The following is a 23,155-nucleotide window of genomic DNA, read 5'->3' on the forward strand; positions in this document are numbered from 1 at the left end:
TTTGTTGCACAACCTTTTGAGGCAATCACTGCAATTAAACGATTTCTGTATTTGTCAATGAGCGTTCTGCAGCTGTCAACAGGTATTTTGGCCCACTCCTCATGAGCAAACAGCTCCAGTTGTCTCAGGTTTGATGGGTGTCTTCTCCAAATGGCATGTTTCAGCTCCTTCCACATATGTTCAATGGGATTCAGATCTGGGCTCATAGAAGGCCACTTTAGAATAGTCCAACGTTTTTCTCTCAGCCATTCTTGGGTGTTTTTGGCTGTGTGTTTTGGATCGTTGTCCTGTTGGAAGACCCATGACCTGTGACTGAGACCAAGCTTTCTGACACTAGGCAGCACATTTCTCTCCAGAATGCCTTGATAGTCTTCAGATTTCATCGTACCTTGCACACTTTCAAGACACCCTGTGCCAGATGCAGCAAAGCAGCCCCAAAACATTACTGAGCCTCCTCCATGTTTCACCGTAGGGACAGTGTTCTTTTCTTCGTATGCTTGGTTTTTGAGTCTATGAACATAGAGTTGATGTGCCTTACCAAAAAGCTCCAGTTTGGTCTCATCTGTCCAAAGGACATTCTCCCAGAAGCTTTGTGGCTTGTCAACATGCATTTTTGCAAATTCCAGTCTGGCTTTTTTATGAGTTTTTTTCAGCAGTGGTGTCCTCCTTGGTCGTCTCCCATGAAGTCCACTTTGGCTCAAACAGCGACGAATGGTGCGATCTGACACTGATGTACCTTGGCCTTGGAGTTCACCTTTAATTTCTTTGGAGGTTGCTCTGGGCTCTTTGGATACAATTCCAACGATCCGTCTCTTCAATTTGTCATCAATTTTCCTCTTGCGGCCACGTCCAGGGAGGTTGGCTACTGTCCCGTGGGTCTTGAACTTCTGAATAATATGAGCCACTGTTGTCACAGGAACTTCAAGCTGTTTAGAGATGGTCTTATAGCCTTTACCTTTAAGATGTTTGTCTATAATTTTTTTTCGGATGTCCTGGGACAATTCTCTCCTTCGCTTTCTGTTGTCCATGTTCAGTGTGGTACACACCTTTTCACCAAACAGCAGGGTGACTACTTGTCTCCCTTTAAATAGGCAGACTGACTGATTATGAGTTTGGAAACACCTGTGATGTCAATTAAATGACACACCTGAGTTAATCATGTCACTCTGGTCAAATAGTTTTCAATCTTTTATAGAGGTACCATCATTTTTGTCCAGGCCTGTTTCATTAGTTTGTTTTTTTAAATAATTATGTTAATCAACAATTCAAAAGTAATGGCTGTTTTTGATTATTTAATTTTCAATAAATTTTTATTTATTGTTACTTTTGTGAGTTTCAAGTGATTTCAGTGAGAATTGTGGGTTTTTCCTTCTTTAACTGAGGGGTACCAACAATTTTGTCCACGTGTGTATGTGTATATGTAGGTATGTGTGCAAATATGTATGCATCCCCTTCAATAAATAAATAAATAAATACAAGATGAGCATCTGAAGCAATAAACAGAATAACTGAAGAAATTTTCCCCTAATAATACAAACCAATTAACTGAGACAATCCACTCCACTGACAGCAACAAGAGTATTTTTTCACATTGAAATTGAATGACCGATTGAAGTATTTTTAAGCTTCACCACCTGAAAGACTGCGCATGCAACACCACTTTTGTTCTTTAAGCATCAATATTTTATGGGAGAGTCACAAAGAAAAAGATATTGTTGAAAAAAGCTCATATTCACTTTGGACACATATTCACTAGAAGAACTGTGGGAACAAATGGAGCTTTTTGGCCATCGTACTGGACATTATGTTTAATGGAGTCCAAACACTGCACATTATTACAATCCCAACATGAAACATGGTGGTGGCCAGATTTGGGTAAAGTAGCCAAAAATTGTAATCGGGTAAGAGTAACGTTACTTCAAAATAACATCACTCAAGTAGAAGTAAAAAGTAGTCATCAAAAAAATTACTCAAGTAAAAGCAAAAAAGTATTTGGTGAAAAGACTACTCAGGTACCAAAAGTACTGAGTAACTGTTTGATTGTAGTGTCCGATTTATTTTTTAGAAATGATGAGATCATTCTGGTATTGCTACATAATAACATAAAAATAGCAAAAATAAACAACAGCTTTACAAAATGACAAGCTAAGGCACAAAAAACACTAATTTCCAGATGTCAGTTTTTCACAACATAAAGCTTTTGAAACAAATACCTGTAGTAAAGTAACGTTTTATGTTTGAACAATGCAAACTACTTCCAGGGACAAAGTACACTGCATGCTCAGAGTCTATGACATGCACTGTATGTGAATGCTGTATCTCCCCCATAGACTGATCTCCCCTGTATCACGCGGATCTATCAAGCTTGACGTCACGCTTCACTTCGCCCGTGTTAGTAAACAGAAGACAAAAGACAGATATCCATGCTAATGCTATGCTAATGTTTTTGGACTCCGAGGCAAGATCAAATTTCTTGAAAATGCCTCCGTTTTTTTCATTCCCTGTCTGCTACCTGTGTAGAGTTTGTGCCGCTATGCCGCTAGGGCGACGTGTTGTGAAGCAGAGTCACGTGATTATTGTTACTTCGTCTGATTGGTGAAACGCAGTCATATGGTAGATCCACTGAGGCTTCTCTCCAGAAAAATAAAGCAGATCTAATGTGGTGAGAAAAAACAAAGGAACGAGTGGAGTGTAGCCCAGTGTAACAGAAAGAGTAGCGTTTCTTCATCATAAATCTACTCAAGTAAAAGTAAAAAGTATAGCAGAGAAAAACTACTCTCAGAAGTATATTTTTTCAAAAAGTTACTTTAGTAAATGTAACGGAGTAAATGTACCTCTTTACTACCCACCTCTGGTGGTGGCAGCATCAAGATGTGAGGGCGTTTCTCAGCAGCAGATTCTAGACGCCTTGTAAAGGTAAGGAGGATAAAATGAAGACAGTAAAGTGTCGGGAATTCTTGAAACACAACCTGCAAGAGAACTGGTATTTAGAAGAAAATGTGTTTCAAAGTAAGGCGATGAGTCAAAGCAAACAATCAAAGGTCCACAGAAATGGTTAAAAGACACCAAGATGAATGCTCTACAGTAAGCTAAAAGTTCAATCTATTGGTCCTGGACCTGAGAGGCACTGTTTACTCATGACCGCCGGGTAACCAGACAGAACTGGAACAGTTTCACAAAGAAGAATAGTGTAAAACTGCAGTGTCTAGAAGCAGCTCTCTGCAAATGTTCGATTAAAACATTAACCTACCTTCAGACTAACTATAAACCAAGGAGTGTAACAGAGAAATCAAGAGTCTCATGAAACAAGGGGTTGGACATCAACACACTCCATCATACAGTGACTTCATGAGGAGGAGGGTCTTCCTGTACAGATGTTGGAGCCCAGCTGTCTCCATCACAAACTCTGCAGACTCCACAAAGTTCAGTTTGAGGATCACAGAGTGTTTTTGGTTAGAACATGATGCTCTTCATTCCAGTGCTGCTCCTTCATGTATTCACTGGTAAGTCACATTTTAATTCATATTTTTCAATTCAGAGGCAGAAACATTCGTATCTGCTCATTTAATTGCAACAGAACAAAATGCCCAACAAAACACATTTTTACTCACAAACTGAAATTTTCCTGCAGGTGTCAGCAGTGAAGAACTCACTCCAGTCAACAATGAAGAGTACAGTTTGGTAGAAAACACTGTTTCTTTGTCCTACAAGGCCTCAAAAGTGTCACCAGGAGAATACTTCTTCTGGTATCGACAACATCCAGGAAAATCTCCACAGCTTCTCATCTCACACTCCAGTTCAGGAACAATTGGAACGAATGAAGATGCCAGACTGAAGATTCAAGTGGAGGGAAACCAAATCACAATGGAGATCTCCTCTGCTGCACTGACAGACTCTGCTGTGTACTACTGTGCTGTGAGGCCCACAGTGACAGGAAACAGTAAAACTCTGTACAAAAACCTTTGGAGCAAAGACAACAGAAAACTCCACAACATCCACTAGAGGGAGACACACTCTGTTACACTTGTATGATCTGACTCTTTACCATCATCATCTCCATCTTTGTCTTCTCTGCACTGTAGTCAGACATGGATAAGATCTCTGTGAATTTCCTCCTCTGAGGTTTCTGTCATTGTTCTCACATGTTGACATAGAGACAGTTTATCTAAATTTCTGCTTCTTGATGCTGCTGGACTGTGAAACCCACTAAGTCACTGGATGTTATATGATACTGTACTAATAAACCAGACTTGAGCTCAGCATCTAGATGTCTTTTCTGATGGAAAGGTCCACTGTAAATATTTTTTGGTGACAATCAAATCCCCCCACCTGTAAATCTCAGAGGAGACTGAAATGCTTGTAGCATCACTATGTCAGATATCTGCCGTAAATACACAACATCAGAGCTGTAAGATAATACAAAACACAAAGTAAACATTCATCAAACATTTCTCTGATTCAAAACTGTTTTGACAACATCAAGTACTTCACTGGTTCCACTCAACTTTGGCTGGAAACAACCGACAAAAACGGGTTTTCTGGTTCCGCTCACTGATGCTTAACTCAGCCAATCAGATTATTTCTCTTTGCACAACAGAATTGATTGAGAAAATCAAACCACAAAAAAAATGAATAGAAAAATATTCTGATTGTTGGAGGACTTTAACCATGAAAATTCTGTCCATGATGATAATTTATCAAAGTACAGCATGTGGATGCATTACAGGTATGTTGAGCATAAAACCAGAGTTTTCTGTGTCACGAAGGCGTCTCTGTTTTAACCTGACTAGATCACCATGCTCACATATGCTGCAGACCAAACCTGGTGCAGACCACATTCTGTTCAGAGTTTCAGCTTGAAATCATTCTAAAAAGTGTTTTTTTCACTGATCATCTCCTTGGAAAGTAGCATCATGTGTGTCAGACTCTCAGCTGAGGGAATAGATAGGCTATATGAACTGCAGCGTTTAATGATGCTACCGGACGAAGCCGTGCAGTTACAGAAGAGCTCACTGTATACGTTGCCAAGGGAACCAGTAGCCTATCAGTGATCAGAGTCTAACACAGAGATGCCTTTGTGACACAGAAAGCACCAGTTTTAAGCTCAACATGCCTCGCTTAGTAGTATGCCTACACCCCTCAGCTGTTCTTGAAAAGTGTCCTGATATGTGTGCAGGGCTGCAGCTCCTACAGACAAACGGGTTCACGGCTACATATTAGCACAACAAAACAATGTGTAGTAACAGTATGAGGATAAAAGGTTTGTAAATCGGGTGACACATCAGCAGATAGTATTTCGTGCACACGTTATACCTACAGGGTAACCCAAAAGTTTGGAAACAAATGCAAAGTATATAATCCACATAATATATGTTATTTCAATAAATCAGTACCACAGATATATTCAGAAGAGTAACAGATTAGTGTAAAACTGTCACGATCTGAGCTGGTGGACCCGAGCAGAGAGCCACACTACCAAGGCTGGTTGAGGAGAAAGTGTTTTATTGTGCGGGGGTGAGTAATGGTGGCTAGGTGGGGGAAAACCAGGGTGCAGGAGTGGGGGGTCCAGGATGGGGAAACCGGTGGAGGCTGGTCTGGGGGAGAGCCGGAGCGGAAGGAGGGGGATCCCGGACAGCTGACTGAGTGGAGGCAGGAGAAAACAAACATGAGAAAAACAGGGTAGAAACTCAAACAGATAATGCAAAAGGCTGGAGAGCAAACCGAACTGCGTGGTTCTTGGTTAACACTCTGGCAGGGAGTGGAAGGCTGAGCCGGTACTTATTGCAGAGGTGAGTCGTTAGTGAATGATCGTCAGCTGTCCGGGAGCCATGGAGATAGTTGATTGCCTGAGTGGAGTCAGCTTGAGAAGCTGGACTCCACTCAGGCACCGAGCTGCAGGGGAAAGACAGGGCAGAGGAGCAGACGGGAGACAACCAGACAGAGACAGGGCAGAGGAGCGGAACTGTGACAGTACCCCCCCCTCAACGGGCGCCTCCCGGTGCCCCATGGACCCAACCAAACCTACCGGGGCAACCAAGGAGCGGACAGAGACACGCATACAGACACAGGGACCAGACGGAACAGAAGGGACCAAAAGGACAGGAAGGGCAGAAAACAAGGGGAACAGACAGGAGGGACGGGAGGGACCGGGAGGGACAGGAAGGACGGGAGGGAGAGAAATGGGAGAGGGCCTGAACTAAGACTGGACTGAACTGAGTGGAGCTGAGGGCAGGGCAGGGCAGGACTGGACTGAACTGAGAGCAGGACTGGACTGGACTGAACTGAGAGCAGGACTGGACTGGACTGAGCGAAGCTGGGCAGGACGGGGACTGGACCGGACTGAGCTGAGCTGAGCGAAGCTGGGCAGGACGGGGACTGGACCGGACTGAGCTGAGCTGAGCGAAGCTGGGCAGGACGGGGACTGGACCGGACTGAGCTGAGCTGAGCGAAGCTGGGCAGGACGGGGACTGGACCGGACTGAGCTGAGCGAAGCTGGGCAGGACGGGGACTGGACCGGACTGAACTGAGAGCAGGGCAGGACGGGGACTGGGCTGGCCAGACAGTAGCTCCGGGGGTCGGCCCGAAGGCAGAACTATCCGGGAATGGACAGTGCGGAGGGTCCGCTCCGGAGGACGGACCGTAGGCTGGACAGGCCGGGGATGGACAGGGCGGAGGGTCCGTTCCGGCGGAGCGGGCGGAGGGTCGGACTGGCTGGGGATGAGTGGGCCGGAGGGTCCGTTCCTTTGGGCGGAGGGTCCGTTCCGGCGGGCGGACCGTAGGTCGGACTGGCTGGGGATGAGTGGGCCGGAGGGTCCGTTCCGGTGGGCGGAGGGTCCGTTCCGGCGGGCGGACCGTAGGTCGGACTGGCTGGGGATGAGTGGGCCGGTGGGTCCTCTTCAGAGGGTGACCTGGAGGCGGGACCGGCCGAAGCTGGACTCGCCGGAGGGTCCACCTCCGAGGACGGCCTGGGGGCCGGACAGACAGAGGCAGGTCGGACAGGGACCGGACGGACCGGGTCTTGACAGACTGGGACCGGACAGACAGACGGGGCCGCTCCGGCGGACGGCCCGGGGTCCGGACAGGATAGAGGGGCCGCTCCGGCGGACGGCCTGGTGGAATCGGGGTCGGGGTCCGGTTCTGGGGAGCAGAGGTCTGGGTCGGGGTCCGGTTCTGGGGAGCAGAGGTCTGGGTCGGGGTCCGGTTCTGGGGAGCAGAGGTCTGGGTCGGGGTCCGGTCCTGGGGAGCAGAGGTCTGGGTCGGGGTCCGGTCCTGGGGAGCAGAGGTCTGGGTCGGGGTCCGGTCCTGGGGAGCAGAGGTCTGGGTCGGGGTCCGGTCCTGGGGAGCAGAGGTCTGGGTCGGGGTCCGGTCCTGGGGAGCAGAGGTCTGGGTCGGGGTCCGGTCCTGGGGAGCAGAGGTCTGGGTCCAGTCCTGGGGAGCAGAGGTCAGAAGGATGGCTCCCGTGTGGACTGGAGACGGAGGGCCGGAGTGCGGTCTCGCTGAGGCAGAACCCAGGGAACCATGGTGCCTCTTGGAAGGCAGTTTTATTGCCAAACGGGTTCCCCAGAAGGGAGAGGATGTGTCATAACCTGCCATGGGAACTGTAGGATCAGGAGATGAGGTGAGGGGCAGAGCAGAAGGAATCCGGTTGCAGGGTTGGCAGAGACTGTGAGGGGAGAGGGTTGGTCCAAACCCTGGTAGTGGGCTCTCCGGGCCCGTTAGTGGCCAGAGTGTTCTGTCACGATCTGAGCTGGTGGACCCGAGCAGAGAGCCACACTACCAAGGCTGGTTGAGGAGAAAGTGTTTTATTGTGCGGGGGTGAGTAATGGTGGCTAGGTGGGGGAAAACCAGGGTGCAGGAGTGGGGGTCCAGGCAGGAGTGGGGGGTCCAGGCAGGAGTGGGGGGTCCAGGATGGGGAAACCGGTGGAGGCTGGTCTGGGGGAGAGCCAGAGCGGAAGGAGGATGGCGGGGGATCCCGGACAGCTGACTGAGTGGAGGCAGGAGAAAACAAACGTGAGAAAAACAGGGTAGAAACTCAAACAGATAATGCAAAAGGCTGGAGAGCAAACCGAACTGCGTGGTTCTTGGTTAACACTCTGGCAGGGAGTGGAAGGCTGAGCCGGTACTTATTGCAGAGGTGAGTCGTTAGTGAATGATCGTCAGCTGTCCGGGAGCCATGGAGATAGTTGATTGCCTGAGTGGAGTCAGCTTGAGAAGCTGGACTCCACTCAGGCACCGAGCTGCAGGGGAAAGACAGGGCAGAGGAGCGGATGGGAGACAACCAGACAGAGACAGGGCAGAGGAGCGGAACTGTGACAAAAACAAACATATTTGGACATGTTCATGCTTGTTTCTTAGTATACAAAGACGTGAACGTTTCCACCAACTGGTTACACTGGTATCTTCTGGAATGTATCTTCATTCATGCTTATGAAGGTTCCTCAAACTGGCCAGTAAATGTTGCCTCATAGTATTTTCGGATGTTTAAAAAAAATAAAACTGTCAGATACTTTAGCATCAAGAGTTTTGGAAATCTGACACTGATGGCCTGCATTTTGAAGTTATGCTCCAGCATACCTGGACCTTATGGTTCTATTAATTTTCTTCCGAGTTATTGCACTCCGCAAATACTATGCTTTTAAGTTATTTTATGATGCTATAACAAAAATGGGTAAAATAAGAGTGAATTCATGCACCCCCAACTCAAATAGACACTGCTGTTAAACTTTGTTTCCAAATTTCTGGGTCACCCTGTATTTTGTGGTCACAAATTAGTATTTCGTATGAGCGTATTAGTTTCGTGCGCACGTTATAGCTATATCGTGGCCACAGATTATTTATTTTTTTACCATGTCACCAGAGGGGCTCCGTACATTTGTGTGTTGCTGGAATGATGACAAAGACAACAGAGAACTGAAGCAGAAAAGATCAGAGACAGAGCTGCTGTGGAAGCAAAGAAGAATTTGATTGACTGAAGAATGCCCAAAACATGATGTGAAGAGGTAATGGCCCCGCCCACTGAACTTCAGCTCATCCACTCACATTATTTCTTCCTCATTGTACTGCAGTGGAAGAACATTGTTGATCTGATGTGTGTCTGACTTCAGTAAATTCAAAGACATGTTGCTTTACCTCTTTTTGCTTCTATCTCATGTTAAAGGTGAGTTTGAGATCAGGGATCAGAGTTTGCTTTTACCTGCTACATGAATCAGATACAAAGTCTGTATTTCATTATGTTTCTTCTTTGGTGCTTTGACAGAGTGGAAATAGGGTTTTGATCATTTTGTAAGTTACAGACAGAGTTACACAATTGGTTTTTGTTGTAAATGTCCAGAGTTGTCAATGTCCACTGTACAGGTGACATTTTCCACTGTCTTCTCCTCTCAGCCTCATGGACAATGTGAGTCTGATGGCTTCATTTTCTCTACTTTTTCCAGGACTAAAAGCTGAAGACACAATCTCTCCTGAACAAGATGAAGTCAGTGGACCAGAAGGACAATCTGTCACACTCAGGTGTAACTATCAGACAGAGGATGATTATCCAGACCTTTACTGGTACAAACATCTTTCTGACCTTCAGGCTCCTCAGTTCATACTCAGGAAAGGAGCAAAGAGGAGAACAGTTGAATATATTCCTGGTAATCGATATAGATCCCAAACAACAGATACATCAACTACATTGACCATCAATCAGCTAACCCTGGCAGACACAGCTCTCTACTACTGTGCTCTAGAGACACAGTGATACAAAGTGTAGCAGAGGCTGTACAAAAACCTGAACACAGATATGAGACTCCTCTTCAAAGAGGAGGGAAGTGGTATTGAGAGCACAGCTTCATATCAGATGGATTGTGCTAATTCCTGTTTTCTCACAGTCACTGTGGCTACAGCTGCTGATGAAACACTGTGGGAGGATTGACAGGAGCAGTAGATCAGTGATGCCTCCAGAAGAGATGCTGCAGAGGATTTGAGGGGAAAAAGTTTATCGACAACAAAACATCAGTATTATTGTTTGAAAGACCGTAAATTCTGTTCATGATGATAATTTATGAAATGACAGCAACTTAAGGTGAAATAAAATGTTTTCCTTTATTGTTATATACTTATTGCCATATTTTTTGTTATCCAGATCCTCTTCATCTTTGTCAGTGGTGAATCCAGCCATCATTTACCATCAGATGAATCATTGAAGTGGCTTCATCTGATGATATCTGTTGTTACCAATAGTTCGTTCTGAGGAAGATGCTTCAGAGTATCTTGGAGGGAGAAGTGTCTGAACTGCACAGCCTATCCACAGGGGTTCCTCAAGGGTTGGTGCTCGGTCACCTCCATAGGTGCAGTAATCCACTCCCATGTTTTCTCATACTATTGCTTTGCTGGTGATACCCAGCTTTTCCTGTCATTCCTCCCAGATGACCATAGGGTCTTGCAGATATCTCGGCACAGATGAAAAAACACCACCATCAACCCAACCTCTCCAAGACTGAATTCTTTGCCATCCGAGTCAGTCCATCTATGCAACAATAAATCAACATCCAGCTTGAATCAACCCAATTCAAACCCACAGAGTCTGTCAGAAACTTGGTTTCATAATCGAGGACCAACAATCTTTCAAGGCTCATGTGTCCTCTGTTGCTGGGTCGTGTTGATTTGCTCTGTACAACATCAGGAAGATCAGACCATTCCTGTCTGAACATGCAGCATAAATCTTGGTCCAGACTCATGTAGTACTATGCACTGACAGCTGCAATTCCTTACTGTCAGGCCTCCCCACATGCACAGTCAAATCTCTGCAGATGATCCAGAAAGCAGCAGCACATTTGTTTTTCTACCAGCCAAAAACAGCTCATGGCACCCTGTTGTTCAGATCGCTTCATTGGTTCCAGCTGCTGCCCTCGTAAAGTTGAAAATTCTAACATTTGCATTCAAAACTGCAATGAAAACAATTCCCTCTTAGCTGAACTGTGTCATTCAAGTCAACACTCCCTCCCGCTCACTACATTCTAAAACAGTGCAGCAATACATTTTCCCAATTCTGTCTGATCTGACGAGCTGAATCACATGCCAAAGAATCAGCTTTTATAGTTTCAATCAATAATAAAAGTCTTACATTAAAAAAGATTGCTTCAGTTGCTTCTTCTTAGATCATCTGCAGTCAGAGCATCGGACTGTTGCCTTATAGCGAAAGAAATCATTTCTCCAAAGGGATTAACTTCTCCATCTTTCTTCTGATACAGTAGTAGGAACCGCTGGACTTTCAATTGAGTGTCAAGAAGAAATAAAATTAATATTCAGCAATGTGATTTAAAAGTGAAGCAACATGAAATCCAGCAGAATAACTGATGTTCTGGTGTTTGTAGAGCTGTAAAATATATTCAGGTGTGGTTTTGGTGTTTAGAGCATCCAGTGATATGAGAGGAGGAACATGTTGAGGGAGGAGCAACTCTGTCAAAGAGCAGAACAGAAAAGGACTCCCACTGTCACATACATTCAGTCTGTAAACCAAACATAACAGATAGTGTGTGGAAGATGCTGTCACTGCATTACTGTGTCATGTTTCCTTTGTTTGTGATCACACTAAAAGGTAGGTTAAGGTAGGAAGAATAAATGTTTTTAACAAACCTGTGTACTGAAAGTCTATCACACTTCAATATGGTCTTCAACAACATTTATTTCTTTATTTAGGTGCCAGCTGCCAACAACTGACTGCAGTGAAGGATGAAGAGTCCAGTTTAGAAGGCAGCACTGTCATTCTGACCTTTGCAAACTCCAAACAAGCTGCTGTTAATGATGAGTTTTACTGGTATCGACAACATCCAGGAAAACCTCCAGAGTTTCTCATCTTTCACTATGGATCAAACAATGCAACAAAAGCTGGACTGTCTGTTACTGTGAGTGGTGATAAAAACCAAATCAGTATGAAGATCTCCTCTGCTGCAGTGACAGACTCTGCTGTGTACTACTGTGCTGTGAGGCCCACAGTGACAGGAAACAGTAAAACTCTGTACAAAAACCTTTGGAGCAAAGACAACAGAAAACTCCACAACATCCACTAGAGGGAGACACACTCTGTTACACTTTGACATGATTTTATCTTTGGAATAAGTTTAGCAACAGTTTATTTTCAGATGTGATTAGGTTTTAAAGCTGAACAAACAAAAATATTTTACATATTTTACATTAAAATTAACAGGCGAACATTGAATGATAAGTTAAAGAGCTTCCATAAAAAGCAGCTGTACTCCTATCTTGTAAGTCAGTCCACCTTCATCCAAGAGGCCTCTTCTGTTCAAACTGACTGACTGACAGTCCCAGATATATATGTCAGCAACGCTAAATTACATGACCAATGGCCCATGAATGACACAGGATTCACTTTTTATGATATCGTTTTCCACCAGGGAAGTGTCAGGATAATGTCTCAAGTCCATTGTCAGCAGACAGAAGAAGTGTTGTTAGCAGAACTGAAGCCTTGTGGGGTTTGTGAAGAGATGCACTGAGGTCTTTTGCATATATACAGCTGATTGGTTCTCCTAGTGAAATAATGTGAATTCATGTCTTTCTACACCACAAACACTGCCTCAGTCTGAATGGAACATTTCCTTAGTGATCTTGCTGCCTTGTTTTAATAGGTTTTTGGAAGGACATATTTTAGCATGAGAAAGCGCTGCTGAAAACTTCAACCTGAGTTGTTCTGTTTGTTGCACACTTAACTGAGGACATAAGTCAGTGTGTCTTTTGATGAATTTATTTCCTGCAAACGACAACAGAAAACATGAATGCTGTGCGGCGGATCTGGGGCGTCTGTCTGCTGTTTCATGGTGCAGCAGAACCGCTTATTCTACGCCGCAGCTCGCACATATTCATTACAACCAAAATACAAAATGTACAACAATCTCCTTAGCCTCACAGTAGTAAACACAGTCGTTCTAGATTAGCTAAATTCAAATCATGTGTCGCCCTCGTGCTTGCGCTAGCATGCCACCCCAGCCTAGCCTAGCCTAGCCTCTGACTGGCAACCTACAAATCACTTTCAATTCCACCGGGTGGGAGAACACGGCCAAACTGTCCCACCAGCAACACCACCATGACTCACATTCATACACCAGTGCCCTCAACACATACCTGCAAACGACAACAGAAAACATGAATGCTGTGCGGCGGATCTGGGGCGTCTGTCTGCTGTTTCATGGTGCAGCAGAACCGCTTATTCTACGCCGCAGCGGCCTGAGGTTCGCTTGAGAGCACCTCCCCCTTGTGGCGGGCTGTATGAATTGCGTCTAAAGCAAATCTAACTGTGTGGCTCAGAAATGATGTACATTAGGAGAAAAGACAAGAAAATAAAAAAAAGGAAACTGAAGATGAATAGCATAACATTACTACCAATTAAATACATTTTGAAGGGGTGGCCTGTTTTACATCAGTATTTTCATATCCCCACATGTTTCTTCCTCTGCTAGATTGTCATTTGCTGTGACTTCAGGTGCTTCTACAGGGTCTGGAAACTCTTGTCCTTAAGTTTATATGTCAGAGAGAAGCTCCGCTGAGAGCTCCCACATAACATAAGAAGATATTCACCGAACCAGAAAGACACGGAGACTGTAACTTTTACTTGCAAGGGTAACACAGCACAGTGTAACAAGACACATTAGTGCGAGCGACAAAGACTGCTCCCATACGAAGTTTATTTTATACACAAGCAGAAATGAAAACATGGCATAAGATAAGAAATAGTTCGAGTTACACAAGGGGGTGTGCTAAGCTGAAAGAGTGGAAATATACTGGGATGTGGAGACTCGGGAGAGAGAGAGAGGGAGAGATGTGTGCAGATAGAAGTGAGTGAGTGGTATTCTATAAAAATAGTCATGTAAAATACTATGCACACACAGTTAATGCTCTAAGGCTTGATTATGATAAATGTATTTACAAATTCAACTCTAACAACATCAATTGTAGCATGGTCCTGTATTGGAGCTTTGCAACTGAATCTTTTCCTTCTGTAGTATACATTCATTGATAAACACAATCAGAAGCCATTTATGAGTTTCAGGAAAATGAGCTGAGGTGGCCATGGCAACAGAAGACTTTGAGGGAGAAGTGATGAACTAAGCAAGTTTTCAGTCTTTGAGAATTTATATAGATTAGGTTATTACTGTTTAAACCCGAGCTGTAATAACAGAGCTTTGATGTTGTCTTAATGTCTTAGAATTTCATATGGAGTTTGTCTTCTTTACATCTGTGCTCAGCCCTCTGACAAGGAGGAGGAACATGTTGAGGGAGGAGCAACTCTGTCAAAGAGCAGAACAGAAAAGGACTCCCACTGTCACATACATTCAGTCTGTAAAACAAACATAACAGATAGTGTGTGGAAGATGCTGTCACTGCATTACTGTGTCATGTTTCCTTTGTTTGTGATCACACTGAAAGGTAGGTTAAAGCAGGAAGAAGAAATGTCTTTAAATGATCTGTTTGCAAGAAATCACTGGAACAGGTGCTCAGAGTTTAATATTTAACTTTTATCTCTTCATTTAGGTGTCAACTGCCAACAACTGACTGCAGTGAAGAATGAAGAGTCCAGTTTAGAAGGCAGCACTGTGACTCTGACCTACACATACTCCCAAGCAGCTACTTTTAATGATTATTTCTTCTGGTATCAACAACAAGCAGGAAAACCTCCAGAGTTCCTCATATTTCACACAGTAACACAAAATGAAACAAAAGTCAGACTGTCTGCCGCTGTGAGTGCTGATAAAAAACATATCAGTATGAAGATCTCCTCTGCTGCAGTGTCTGACTCTGCTGTGTACTACTGTGCTGTGAGGCCCACAGTGACAGGAAACAGTAAAACTCTGTACAAAAACCTTTGGAGCAAAGACAACAGAAAACTCCACAACATCCACTAGAGGGAGACACACTCTGTTACACTTCTGTTGTTTGTTGGCAGATCCTTTGGATTCACTTCACTTAAAAACAGAAGGATAATGCAAAATATAAAAATTATGTAACAATGAAAACATACAATCAAACTCTCTTGTGAATTCTTCATTGCATCCAGATTTTTGATGATGGTGATCTGTCTTTTCTCATAATGACAGTTCAAGTAACAATAGACCAAAGTAATCAATGATATCAGGAACAATATTGACTTCAAACATATCTCTGTTTCTGTTCTGCTCCATCTTACAGCTCCAGTCAACACTGTTGAGCACTTAGTTCTAATTCAACAGCTGATTTTTGATCCAGCAGGAATCAGACCAATTCATGGTAGAATTTAGACTGGCTTTGACCTTCTTTAAAAGCTTTTATATTTATTTTTAGTCAGTTTGATTTACTTTTTAATTCTTTTAGTACTAAACAACTAAATTTCCACCCCAGAGACCCAGAACATTCCATACTGGAACTTCTCTGGTTCAACACACCCACTTTTCTGCTTGGTGATGTTGCCAGGAAACACTTGTATGCAGACAACACACATGTTACTCTCCTCCAGTGATTTTAAGTTAGTAAATGAGATCATCATCAGAGACAAACACTCTGTTAGTCAGAGCTGTGAGAGGAAGGAGGAAAGGATGAAGGGAGGAGCTAAACTGGGACTCAAGTACAGAAAAGACACAAACTTTCACAGTGGAGTTTGATCCAAGAACAGACAGATTGTCTTCATCTTCAAGATGCTGTCAGTGAACTTCAGTCTGTTTGTCACTTTGTTTGTGTTCACAATAAGAGGTAGGTGACATATTTAACATGAACAGAGTTTCACTGAGAAAAACTAGTAGATTGCAAAGTTTCATCTAATCTACATGGAAAAAAACTTTTTGGGCTGCTGATTTTTCTCTTTTAATTAATCATCTTTATTCATTCATGTCTTTCTCTGCATGTTCTGTTACTTCCAGAATGTAAAGGAGAAGACAAAGTGATGCAGCCACCAGAAGATGTCATTGCTGCTGAAGGAGACACAGTTACACTGAATTGTACATTTGAGAGCAGTTACACAACAGCACAAACTACATTGTTCTGGTACAAACAAGAAGTGAATGATTCCCCAAAATACATGATGAAAACTTACTCAAAGACTGTGGATAATGCTCCAGAGTTCACGGAAGACAGATTTCATACTGGAATCCAGGAAAAGTCAGTTCCTCTGAAGATCCAGAAGCTTCATCTGTCTGACTCTGCTGTGTACTACTGTGCTCTGCAGCCCACAGTGACAGGAAACAGTAAAACTCTGAACAAAAACCTTTGGAGCAAAGACAACAGAAAACTCCACAACATCCACTAGAGGGAGACACACTCTGTTACACTTCTATGATGTGTTTTGATTCAAATCTTTATCTTCTCTGTGAGTCCATTGTCATTGTTCTCACATGTTCACAGAGACAGTTTGGGGGAATTTCTGTTTCTTGATGCTGCCAGACAGTAAAACTCCAAATCAAATCAAAGCTAGAAATCACACAAAGACCAGAAAAGACCGTATCGAGGCTTGCTTCATTTAGGGGAGGAGCCAAAAAAGATGACGTCGAAGCCTCGTTGCCGGGCTGGACCACATGACTGCTTTGGAAAGTGGTTCAGATTTTGCCGCGAGGTCCGACAGCAGAATAAACCCCTCAGGCTCCGTTCAAAATGTGGGTTTTGATAGAGAGTTGTGGTCAGTCGAGAGTTGGGATAGAGACAAAGAGTCTGTCCGCTTCGGGGAAGGTCATCGGTGCTCTGTGTGGTGTTGTATCGACGCTGGAGACGGTAAATGGTGGTGATGTTGACATTAAAGGGACGGGCAATGTCTCGGACAGACTCTCCAGCTTGCAGACGTCCGATGGCTTGGTTCCTCTCAATTTGGTTTAAGCGTGGCATAATTAAACTGCAAGTGAAATGCCTATGATCTTGAATGAAATTTATACCCACTGAAGGTGTCGATAAATCGTGCATATTCAATTGCACGTGCAAAGTGTGAATCATGTCCACATCATCAGTGCATTGGTGTTTTGCGACGATTTGTTTTCCGTTTTCGGTTTTCACACCAACCTTACAAAACGCAACAGAAAATGTTAAGAACACACCATGCACCACAAAGTACCAAATGCATTTTTGTTTTGGGAAACCAAATTTAATTTTTCATTGGGTAAAAGAAACTTGCATTTCTTTTGCGTGTGAGTATAGTTTGGATATGGTTTGGAGAGTTTAGAGAGAGAGAGATAGTTTGGAGATTTAGGAGAGTGAGGAGAGAAAGAGAGGTGATAGGAAGGAGCCAACCAGGAAGTGGAAAATTTTCCCTGTGTGGGAACATTTTGATTTTTTTAACTCCTAATAAGGTAAGCTAAATCTAACATTATTGCAGACACATTAGGTTTGCTTATTAAGAACTGTATTTTTCACCGTTTCTTATTTTATTCAAAGGTGAGGTGTTTATTGTGTGTCAAAAAAGGAGTCATTTAAAACCAGAAACAGTTGAAAGCCTGTTACTTCTGAATAAAAAGAATAAAATCTCCCCTTTCCTGTACATCCTTATCTAAGTTACACAAGCATATTCAGTACAATCTTCCTAGTTCCAAAAGCATTTTCACTGTCCTCTGCCTGCATAAGGCCATGCCATTTTCCTAAGGTGACAGAAAGACATTATGACACAACCTGCTGCTACATTATATGATACTACCATTTTGGGGAAATTTACACACACAGAATACATGAAAATATATTTTATTATACACATATGTGATCATTTATCTGAAGAAATTATTTGATCATACATTTTTTTGTTTTTCATAGTCATTCCCAACAGCCATAATGAACAATGATTCAATGCATCAGGCCTGAGGTTCAGATACAGCTGCCTGTTATTATACACTTGACCAGTAGGTGGTTTCGTGTGCTCATGAAGCTTCAAGAAATGAACCCTTTCTCGAATCAATTGGCTCAAATGGTTCAGTGCCTCATGAGGCTTCATCTCACCATCACTAGAGGCTGGTGGTTCTGAGTCCAGGAGGCAGATGAACACAAACAAATGACAGTCTAAGGTGAAAGGACAACAAAAATACATTACTGGAATTCTGAAAGAGAACAAAGGTAAGCAACACTGCATCAGCAGTGACTAGTGGCTGATTACAATCCAGCATCAACTGAACAGAAGAGTCAGGTTATATTGTGAAGGAGCAGTGAACTGAGTGGCTCTGCAACATCTGCTCCCACTTCTGCTGATTGTCCTGATGAGCTCGTCCACACCTGCCGCTGCCGTCTCAGCGTCACACATCCCTTAAAAGGAAGAACACACAAGGGGAAGGAAGGTCCCTATCCAGAGCCTGCAGAGGCAGGCCTGACAGGTAGGCCTATATCATGAACTCAGAGGAAAGACCAGTTCTGACAACATACATGCGTTTGCTGATACTTAGACATTTGAGTTTCAGTGAATGAACTTGACTACACAACATCGACTATAATAGAGAAACACTCTGCTACACACTTCTAAGACATGCTTTCATGTTCTGATAGAGTCTGAAGTCACTTGGCTCTTAGACAGGATTTTGATGTAAAACTTTCCCAATGAAACCACTCACAACTTAAAATTACATTACCATGGCAACGATGACTGACATCCCAAATTCCCAAATCTAATACTTCGAGGACATTTTTATGAAATTTAATCGTGTGTTCAGTCAAGAGGAGTCGTCATAAAACACGTGTTGTCATGGAAACAGAAATATTCAAACTGAAAGTGTGCCTTCTGTATAGAAAGAGGTGATAAATTACTGTTGTTTATATTTAGTCTAAATCTGAATTATTCAACCAGCTGAACATGCAGGACATTCTGGTGGTGTGAATAAATCCAATCAACACACATCAACTACACTCACATAAATGACCATGGGATGCTGGTGTTTTTTTTTTTGTCTTTTTTGTGTGTGTTATCTCAGCTATCTCTTTGAAATGTTTTTTTTCTCTTTATTGCTTTATAGAATTGAATCATGGTCAGTTTAATTTGGCATTCTTGAAAAGTATTTACAAAAACAAGCAAATGAATATTCAATATTTCACGTCACAGTAAAAAATAGATTTCTTCAAAGGAATGTCCTTGCATTAAATTTCAAGCAATTCTAAGAAAAGGTTATGAAAAATAAAAGTCAGGGGATGATGAAAGAAAATTTGTAAATCACTGAATATTCCTCACAGTACAATTAAATCCATCATTAAGAAATGATGAATTTGATTGAGTCAGAGCAACCAACCAAAGCTTCAGAGAAATGGTTTAACTTGACACAGACTGAGCAGTTGACAAAATGTGTGACATTACAGTGTATGTATTTGTAAGGCTGATTGAGACCTATCAACACAGACTCAATGCTGTAATTGCAGCCAAATATGCATAAACCATTCATTCATTCATTCATTCATTCATTACACAATTGAAGGGTTTGAACATATACATGCTTCTGCTTGATGATGTTCTCAGCAAACACTTGCTTGTAGACGACACAGTTGTACATGTTACTCTCCTCCAGCGATCTTAAGTCAGTGAGTGAATGAGATCATCATCAGAGACAAACACTCTGTTAGTCAGAGCTGTGAGAGGAAGGAGGAAAGGATGAAGGGAGGAGCTAAACTGGGACTCAAGAACAGAAAACACACAAACTTTGACAGTGGAGTTTGATCCAAGAACAGACAGATTGTCTTCATCTTCAAGATGCTGTCAGTGAACTTCAGTCTGTTTGTCACTTTGTTTGTGCTCACAATAAGAGGTAGGTGACATATTTAACATGAACAGAGTTTCACTGAGAAAAACTAACAGATCACAAAGTTTTATCTGTTCTACGTGGAATGAAACTGTTTACAGTGGATTGTTCTCCTTCAATCAGTCATCTTTATTTATCCATCTCTTCATCTGCATGTTGTGTTCTTCTCCAGAGTGTAAAGGAGAAGACAAAGTGATGCAGCCATCAGGAGATGTCATTGCTGCTGAAGGAGACACAGTTAGACTGGATTGTACTTTTGAGACCAGTTCCAAGAGTCATACACTGTTCTGGTACAAACAAGAAGTGAATGACTTTCCAAAGTACATTTTAAGACGTGGTTATTCTGGAGATGACAACAGTCAAGAGTTCCAGAAAGACAGATTTGATGCTAAACTCAGCCAGACATCAGTTCCTCTGAAGATCCAGAAGCTTCATCTGTCTGACTCTGCTGTGTACTACTGTGCTCTGCAGCCCACAGTGACAGGAAACAGTAAAACTCTGTACAAAAACCTTTGGAGCAAAGACAACAGAAAACTCCACAACTTCCACTAGAGGGAGACACACTCTGTTAAAGCTCTGATTTGTGACTTGTTGAACTGATGACAAAGACAATGGAGCAGAAAAGATCAGAGACAGAGCTGCTGTAGAAGCAAAGAACAATTTGATTGGTTGAAAAATGCCCGAAACATGATGTCAAGAGGTAATGGCCCCGCCCACTGAACTTCAGCTCATCCACTCACATTATTTCTTCCTCATTGTACTGCAGTGGAAGAACATTGTTCATCTGATGTGTGTCTGACTTTAATAACTCCAAAGACATGTTGCTGAATTTGTTTTTGCTTCTATCTCAGGTTATAGGTGAGTTTAAGATCAGGGATCAGAGTTTGCTTTGACCTGCTGCATGAACAAGATCCACGATGATTGCAAATCAGAAATTATTCTCAATTGATCTTTCCTTGTAAACTATAGAAATAATAAAGAAATACACAGACTACACTTTATGTTTTTTCTTTGGTGTTTTGAGGGAATGAAAATAAGGTTTTGATTATTTTGGAAGTTACAGAGTTACAAGGTTGATTGTGTTGTGAATGTCCACAGAGTAACACTGTACAGGTGACATTTTCCACTGTCTTCTCCTCTCAGCCTCATGGACAATGTGAGTCTGATGGCTTCATTTTCTCTACTTTTTCCAGGACTAAAAGCTGAAGATAAAATCTCTCCTGTGCAAAATGAAGTCAGTGGAACAGAAGGAGAATCTGTCACACTCAGATTTAACTATCAGACAGACAGTGGTTATGCTAACCTTTACTGGTACAAACATCATTCTGACATTCAGGCTCCTCAGTTTATACTCTGGAAACAAGGAAAAGGGGGCTCAGATGATCATATTCCTGATAAGCGATATGGATCAGAAACAACAGATACATCAACTACATTGACCATCAATCAGCTAACCCTGGCAGACACAGCTCTCTACTACTGTGCTCTAGAGACACAGTGATACAAAGTGTAGCAGAGGCTGTACAAAAACCTGAACACAGATATGAGACTCCTCTTCAAAGAGGAGGGAAGTGGTATTGAGAGCACAGCTTCATATCAGATGGATTGTGCTAATTCCTGTTTTCTCACAGTCACTGTGGTTACAGCTGCTGATGAAACACTGTGGGAGGATTGACAGGAGCAGCAGAACAGTGATGCCTCCAGAAGAGATGCTGCAGAGGATTTGAGGGGAAACAGTTCACCCACATCAAAACATCCAGAATTTACTGCTGTAAATATGCTGTTGTACCTCTTAAATAAAAACTCTTGAAATGCCAGATAAATATTCAGACTTCCTGATGTGGTTTTTGCTATAATATACTGTAACATCCAGTTGTCAGTGAGCTCAGCAGTCAGGACTGATGTACCTTCAGCCAGTAACATTTGACTCAGTTTATGACAGCTCACATGTCTGAGAGGATGTAAAACACCCAGTCTCATGAGTTCCTGATTGATCATGCCTCCATGTCTAAGATCTTTAATTATCATCAGTAATCAATGAAGTTACTGCTGTTGTGTGTAAATGTTTGCAGCTCTCTCGCTCTCTTTGGAGATACTCACATGGATCCTGCTGCTGTCTGATGCTGCTGGTATATAATGAACTCAGAGGAAAGAATACTTTATGGCAACATACATGCATTTTTTTGTACTTACACATTTGAGTTCCCGTGAATGAACTCCACTGCACAACATCCACCATAACAGAGACACACTCTGCTGTACATTTCTCAGACATGTTTTCATGTTCTGATAGAGTCTGAAGTCTCTTGGCTCTCAGACAGGATTATGATGTAAAACTTTCCAATGAAACCACTCACAGTTTACAATTACGTTACCATGGCAATGGCAGCTGACATCCCAAAATCCCAAATCTTATAGGATATTTGTGAAATGCAGTCATTTTGTGTTCAGTCCAGAATATTCAGGTAGCATCATCAAACACGTGTTGTCATGGAAACAGAAATATTCAATCTGAAAGTGTGTCTCATGTTTAGGAGGAAATTATAATTGATTGATGGTGTTTATATTCAGTTTAAACGTGACTGATTCAATCTGCTAAGCCTGCAGGACATTCTGGTGATGTGAATAAATTCAGTAAAAACACATTAGCTTCACCCATATAATGATGCTGCACATCGACGCTGCTACACATGATTGTAATTTCATCTCGAAAGGACCAGAAGTTAAATTCTTCAGGCCCAAGGTCAGGAGTTATTCATAACATCCACTGATCTTCATGAGCTCAAATAAAAGCTTCCGCTATTTTCTGAACAGCTTCTGGTGTCCCTTTAAAACATAATAATAAAAAATCAGGCCATTCTTTGTGTACAGAACATCCTAAGTCACTCATGTTCTTCAATTTTTGAGCTGCATCTTTAAATCCATCCAGAGGTTTCCAGAGGAACCTGCCTCAAAGACGAGGAACAAACCTTGAAACACGCTTTAGTTCAGTTGGAGGATTTCTTGAGTTTATTGGAATTCTGAAATGTCAAATAATCACAGAGCTTCCTATCAGACACTGAGGTTGTCACAGTGAGGACGTGGAATGCTGGTATTTACTGGTCTCTTTTTGTGTGTGTACTCTGACTTCTCTCTTTGAAATACTTTTTCCCCTTTTTTGCTTTATAGAATTGAATCATGGTCAGTTTAATTTGGCATACTTGCATAGACTTGAATAGACAAGCTGAGCAGCATGGGAGTGGACCCACACCTGGTTTCCTGGATTGAGGACAACCTCACTGACAGACTGCAGTTCGTCAGACTGGGTGGCTGCACATCAGACACTCTGGTCAGCAGCAGGGGGCGCCATAGAGCACTGTTCTCTCCCCTGTACTGTTCTCTCTCTACACATCTGACTTCCAGTATGATCTGAGCTCTGCCACATGCAGAAGAACTCAGACGAT

At 42.8% G+C, this 23,155-nt stretch overlaps 2 protein-coding genes and 1 long non-coding RNA gene across 3 annotated transcripts in view; 2 read left to right on the forward strand and 1 right to left on the reverse strand.

Moving 5' to 3' along the window:
* LOC110968563 (T cell receptor alpha chain MC.7.G5-like) overlaps window positions 1-23,155 on the forward strand; it is a 318,096-nt gene that overhangs the window by 109,824 nt on the left and 185,117 nt on the right. The gene's annotated exons all lie outside the window — the stretch shown is intronic.
* Window positions 1-23,155, reverse strand: part of LOC127535334 (zinc finger protein 267-like) — a 167,312-nt gene that overhangs the window by 76,723 nt on the left and 67,434 nt on the right. The gene's annotated exons all lie outside the window — the stretch shown is intronic.
* Window positions 3,362-4,259, forward strand: LOC127535381 (uncharacterized). Its single transcript, XR_007944217.1, has 2 exons — window positions 3,362-3,503; window positions 3,632-4,259. It is a non-coding gene; the product is annotated as an uncharacterized LOC127535381 (long non-coding RNA).

Source organism: Acanthochromis polyacanthus, chromosome 9, assembly GCF_021347895.1.
Source record: "Acanthochromis polyacanthus isolate Apoly-LR-REF ecotype Palm Island chromosome 9, KAUST_Apoly_ChrSc, whole genome shotgun sequence".
Taxonomy (NCBI): domain Eukaryota; kingdom Metazoa; phylum Chordata; class Actinopteri; family Pomacentridae; genus Acanthochromis; species Acanthochromis polyacanthus.